General features: G+C 47.2%; 1 pseudogene; it reads right to left on the bottom strand.

Moving 5' to 3' along the window:
* Positions 1-5,831: 5,831 nt before the first annotated feature.
* Positions 5,832-6,116, bottom strand: LOC109444887 (acylphosphatase-1 pseudogene; annotated as a pseudogene).
* Between the last annotated feature and the right edge of the window lie 383 nt (positions 6,117-6,499).

The raw sequence follows: 6,499 nt of genomic DNA, 5'->3' as shown, positions 1-6,499 counted from the left end.
TGTGAGCTGGACCTAGTGACTTGCTTCTAATTACTAGAATGTGGCACAATTAATAGGATGTTACTTCCATGATTAGGTCACAAAAGACTGTAACTTCTGCCTTCTTGGTATTCTCTCTGGTTCTTGTCCTGTGCTTGGTCTGATAGAGAGGGCCGCCTGGCAAGGAACTGAGGGTGGTCTCTGGTCAACCACTAGTAAGGAACTGAGGACCGAGGCCTATAAACCCTGGAAGAACTGAATCTTGCCAACAATACATAACTGAGCTTGAACACAGATCCTTGCACAGTCAAGCCTTCGGATGACTGCCCCCAGCAGGCACCTTGATTGCAGCCCGTGGGAGACCCTGAGCCTGAGGGCCCAGCTAGGCAGTGCCTGGATTCCCGACCCACAGAAACTATGAGATAATACGTGTGTGTTGTTTCAAAGTGCTAAGCTTTGGGGCAATTTGTTATGTAGCAATAGGTAACTAACACATCTTACATGCTGGTGCTTTTATTTCTATAGGATAATTTCATAATAGTGATATTAAAGAGTCACCAGATGTACACATCTGTTAGCAGATGAAGTTATAGTTCTTTCCGAAAGATTGTAGCAGTAACCTTCCCACCAGTCCATGCGCTCACACCATCATCAGAACTGAATAGTATCAATCTTTTACAATTTTTGCTACTCCAATGGGTGAAGATGTCATCTCATTTTATTTTAGTTACAGTTTGCATTTCCCTTATTACTAAGGAGGTTGAGCACTTTTCTTATATTTATTGTCTCTCTGTATTTTATCAGACAAACATTTACCGAACCCCTACTATGTGCCAGGTACTATTATATTATTAAGATATTAATAGGACATAAACCTTGCCCTCAGAGAGCTCACAATAGATGAAATAGTGTATAAGCACTGAAATAAACATCTGCATCCAGTGTTCTGGAAACACACAGGTAAAAGAGACCATAATTCCTGGGGTTGCTTGAGAAGACAGGTGTAGGAGTAGGCGTTTGAACAGGGTGTCAAAGGAGGTGTCGAAGTGTGTCATGTGGAGAAGAGTCCAGCATGGGCAAAGACGCAGAGGCGTGCAGGAGTCGGCGTTCGGCAGGGTTGGAATAGAGGAGGCAGAGTGACGGGAAAGGAGGCGGAATGGGCCTGAGATGAGATGGAGCAGGTCAGTTATGGCTGATCTGGGAAGGATTTGGGTGCTGTGTTCAGGCCTTTGGAGGCCATCAGGCAGGCAGCAGGGCACCCCCGACGACTTTTCAGCAGAAGAGTGACATGACGGGTTGACACAACCTGGGTTTATTTGTGCCCTGTCACATCTCATTGACTAGAGGACATGAGGGGCTGACTCCTGGCGGGAGTGCTCTTGCTGCTCACCACACACATGGGCTTCTCTCCATGTAGCTCCTTAGAGACGTCCTGAGGCCTCGGCACCCACAGACAGATGCCTTCCTTCCTACTTCTGTTTTGCCTTGGTGTCTGCTTCCCAACTAGACATGATGGAGGCAGGAGCCATGCTCCTTATTGTGTTTTTAATAAGGCTAGATGGTCTCCAGGAGGAAAGAGGATGAGCTGAAAGGAGCCCTTCATATTTCTCTTGTGCAACAATCCTCCCCTGACAAATGCAGTTCTTTCCCCCGTGCATGAACCCCAATTGATTTTCCCTCCGTCAGAATCCCTCAGGCGTTTCCAGCCTCCTGATGGTAACCGATGAGAACACACCGGGTTCCTGTTAGCGGGACGGCCAATGGTCCCGGCATGTGTATGACTTACTTGCTGCAGGATTAGAACAATTCTGCCAACAATAATTAAAGCCATTACCTATTGAGTGCCTACTGTGTGCCAGGTCTATGCCAAGGGCTTTGCATATGTTACCTGGTTCAGTCTTCTCACTACTCTTGTGACGTCTGTATTCTTATTATTCCCATTGTACAGGTGATGAAACAGAGGCACAGAGAAGTTAAATAACCAGGTCAAGGCAGTCCTGACACTAGGGAGAGGGGCCAGGACCTGCAGTTTTTCTGTTTGGAGATTCACATCCAGACTTTAACCAATTCAAATTCTCCATTGTGGCTTCCTATCTTGTGCCTTAAAGGAACACGTCTTCAGACGGTGCCACGCTGGCCTCTGGTGCAGTGTCTCTGCCTGAGTCTTTCCTCATGGGCACCAAGGGAAGGCATTAGGTTTCCTGCCCTTGTGTTTTGTTCAGAGTAAGATGAACAAAAGGGGTTGGTGGAATCAACAGTCCTGATGCCCTCTCTGACCTCTCGGCCAAAGGCAGGACAGCAGGACGGCAGGACGGATGGGGTTGTAATCCTGGGGTGGAGCAGAGCGTTAGGTGCCATAGGAACCGGGTTCCTGGAGGATTAGGCTGGAGGCAGGAGATTGGGGTCTGGGGTGAGCTCTGAAACCATGATCAGGGCGTCTTTCCTGGGCAGTGGGCACCTCGTGGGGGTTGGGAGAAGTTCAGAGGTCTTTTGGCGGCAATTATCTGTCTTCATCTATTTCTAATTTAGCTTTTCTTCCTCCTTTTCTCTCTGCCCTCTTCCTCATCCTCTTCGTTCAATATGGAAATAGCATTATTGTTTCTCTGAACATAAAAATTCATGCTCTTTGCAAAAAAAGTCAGATAGTATAAAAGTTTGAAGACATATGTAAAAATAACCCATAATCTCCACCGTCCAGAAATAGACGCCATAACATTTGGTGTGTACCCGTTCAGACCTTTTCTGTTTGCTAGGATGGAGTCAGATTATACAACCAGATTCCCCCCGAGCTTCTCCCTGTACAGTACCCCACGGTCATCTGTCAGCACTGCTTTGCCATTTTATGTGCTGTACGGGCTTTCACTTTTGGATGGATTGTCACGTATTTTGATCTTTTTTTGGTTGTACCTCGCTCCTAAAACACTGATGTGCGTGTCTCAAGGAGCTAGTTATGGTAACTTCTCACATCCTTCTATGATGCATCTTTCATCTTGTCCCTCTCTGACCTGACGCTGGACCCAGGGCTCTAGGGTTCAAGGTGGACAAGGGAGAGGAGGGGCTTAGTGTCCTCACAGGCCAGTGGAGGAGGACACTGAGAGAGAGAAAGAGAGAGGGAGAGAGAGAGAGAGAGAGAGAGAGAGAGAGAGAGAGAGAGAGAGAGAGAGAGAACATTCTGGGCACCATGCTGGCAGGATACCTGGACGAGGGTGAAGGGGACATTGGGAGGCATTGCGTATGTGAGCAGTAGTGCTCCGGGTGACAGAGCTTTCTTGGGTAACTTGACATTCTAGAAGAAAACAAATCCCTGGAACATGAGAGAATGAGATGTCAGACTTCCATTCATCCATCAAATATGCATCTACATCCATTCCGTATGTCAGGATGGGGGCTGGGCACTGGAGATACCTAATCACGTAAATCATAGTCTGTACCAAGTGCCATGAAAAGACTCATGGGAATGGAGAGATGGGAAGGATTGTGACCTCTTTGGGCTATTTGGGAGGAAGGCATTTGAACTAGGTCAGGGTGGAGAGTGGAAAGGCCGGGAGGCCGGGAAATTCCAGACTGGAAGAACAGCATGTATCAGCAGTTAGGTGGAAAAGCAGGATGCGTGACGGACATGTAGGTGGGAGTTAGGAGAAGGAGGGTGGTAGATGGGAATTAATTGATGAGGGCTGATTAGGACCAGGTCTTGAAGGGTTTTGAATGTCAAATATTATGCTAAGGGATTTATCCTGTAGGCCTTTGGGAGAGATTCGTGAGTTTGGAGCTGGCAAAAGATCTGTTCCAACAAAGATCTCTCTGGCCATTCTCATGGAAGAAACTGGGGCCAGGGGACCAGGCACAGGCTCTGCATGGCTTGTGGCAGAGATGGAGAGGGTCTGAGCTAAGACGGGGTGTAGACGAGGGAGCCCATGTAGGAGTTGCTAATGAGACAGAGGGCACTGGGTTTGGTGCAGAGCAGACATGGGGGATAGGGAGAGGGGAGGGAGGAGGCAGAGATGAAGGCAGATCTCTGATGGTCGAGGGTCACAGCTCCATAAGCTGGGAGGTAGACGGGTCAGGGTGAGAGCAGCACACAGACATGGAAGCCGGGATTTGCTCCTCTGTCTCCTCTGCTGCCCAAGGCAGGAGGAGTCAGCAAAAGACCAGTCTTGCCCTGCGTGTGGCTTTTTGACTCTCATAAACAAACTCAGGGTCTTACTCTCAAGGGGACCTTGGAGTTTATCCCACTCATCTCCTCATTTCATGGACAAGGAAACTGAGACCCAGAGAGGGGAGTGATGGGCCCAAGGTCACACAGCAAGTCACTGGAAAAGCTGGGGTCACATTCCAGGTGCTGTGATTCCCAGGACAGGTTGATCCCGCCACCCCAGGTGCCATGACCAGGTGTGGTAGCAGCTGTCGGCTGTGGCGCCAAATGCACCTGTCTGGAAATCTGGGCTCTGCTACTAGCTGGTGACCTTGGGCAGGTCCATCGGTGTCCTCATTTTGAATGTAGGACTCACAATCATTGTCCTGCAGGGTAATCAGGAGGATTGAATGAGACACGGGAGAGAGATGCCTCGTCTGTGCCTCAACAAATGTTGCTTCTCTATTCCTTCCTCTCTTCCAAGCGTGGCCTCGTCATTTATTAGGTTGGTGCAAAAGTAATGGTGGTTTTTGCAATTTTAACCTTTTAAACCGCAATGACTTTTGCACCAACCGAATACAATCTCCCATCTCAGGGCCAATCTGTTTACTCTTAACCAAGATCTTACAAATCTCCTGAATTGGCCAGGATTCAAATTAAACTTCCTACCGTTAGCAAGTTGTTTTTAACTTCTCCAGCACTCAGTGTTCTTATCTGTAAAATGGGGAAAATAATCCCTACATTTTGGGGAATGAAAGGAGACAATGCAGGTAAAGCATCTAGCACGATGCCCAGCCCCGGGCACGAGCTTCACGCCATCTCAGCTCGTGAGCCTCTGAATCCCAGGAGGCATCTGAGAACCTGTGGACGCCCTTGGCGAGGCCATGCCTGCGTCAGAAATACCAACAAGCGTGAGCCTGGCATTTCACAGGACCCTCGAGGGTGCCCTGAAGCAGTTTGAAAAGGCTGGTTAGGACAAGCAGTTTCCTCTTTGCTGTGTCTCTTTTTAACTTATTTTGCTTTGATCTTTCCATTTGCTACTAAGCGTGTATGAGTTACCTGCCTCTGTGATCTGTACATTAAATACAACTGTTCAGTATGAGGAGGAGGCTGTGTTCATTCATGTTTTTTTCCCTTTCTGTTAATGAAAACAGGGCTTTTTAATATGCATGGGGCTCCTATGTAGTCTATTGTTTTTTCGGTCTCAATAAAGTTAGAAGGGTCTTTTGGATGGTGAGTGACCTTGGACAAGGTGGGTAAACCCTCTGGATTCCTGGATTCGCATGTTTGAATTTAATAGGCATAATCAGCATCTACTATTTTGTCTACTCTGAAGAGCAATCTACCTTCTCACAGTGAGAATGAAATTCGAAGTCCTTAGCTTGTTCCATTCTCGGGGCCTTTGCACGTGCCGTTGCCTTTACCAGAAATGTTCTTCACTCAGCTGACCTTATAGTTTGCTTCTTTACTTGTTAATAAATATTGTTTCTAATATTATAATATACATTTTATTTTTAAGGTTCTGATGTGTATTTTTTATTGGAATTGTGTGCGGTTGTAATCCTTCTATCAAGACATGCAATATACAGTAACATTCAAACAACTGACACTAAAATAACTTACTGATAAATTCTAATGTTGAACACAGACTAGTTCTAGCTCTACGAACAGTAGAAAACAAAACCACCGAGTTTACCTTGGAAGATTTAAATTCAGGCCATTATTTCACCATTTAGAAAGCTGAGAAATTCAAATTATAACTAATTTTCTCCTTTTGGAAGTTTGCTATGTGGGACGTCCTCTAACCTCGAGCCATTTCTGCATGGGACGCGCGTGGAGATGGGGCCTTGCGACTGTCCTTGTACTGTGCCCTCATCAGTGCTCAGGACCCTTCTACTAAGCCCAGATTTTTACGCTCACCCTGAGTGTACTTGTAGGAAAACACCCCTAGAACCTTCCCCCAAATTCTATAATCCACTGACTGCAGGGTGTCCCCTCCTGACATGCTCACGTCCTCCTAGTCCTACTCACAGGCCTCCAGGCTCACAGAGGGGACCATCATGTCGGTGGTTAGCTGACCGAGAAAAGCGCCAGGCCTAGCAACTTAAAGTGGTCAAGTATTATTTATACACGATAAATCTGTCTCTTTCTCAGACAGGCCTTACGGCACCACCTTATCTAAAACACCTCTCCCATCACGATCCCCTTTCTCTGGCTTGCTTTCCCTCCTAGTACTTGTCACTCACTACCTGTCATTTCACTGTGGGTTGTTTAGTGTCTATCTTCTAGGCACCCAGGGACTGTGTCTGGATTTGCTCACTGTGGTATCCCCTGTGCCCCAGCCAATGCCTGGCCCAGAGTAGATGCTCAATGCATAGTTGTTGAAGG

This window comes from Rhinolophus sinicus, chromosome 14 (assembly GCF_057876585.1).
Source record: "Rhinolophus sinicus isolate RSI-liver-muscle chromosome 14, RSI-T2T, whole genome shotgun sequence".
NCBI classification, from domain to species: domain Eukaryota; kingdom Metazoa; phylum Chordata; class Mammalia; order Chiroptera; family Rhinolophidae; genus Rhinolophus; species Rhinolophus sinicus.
This window is presented reverse-complemented; position numbering and strand designations above follow the sequence as displayed.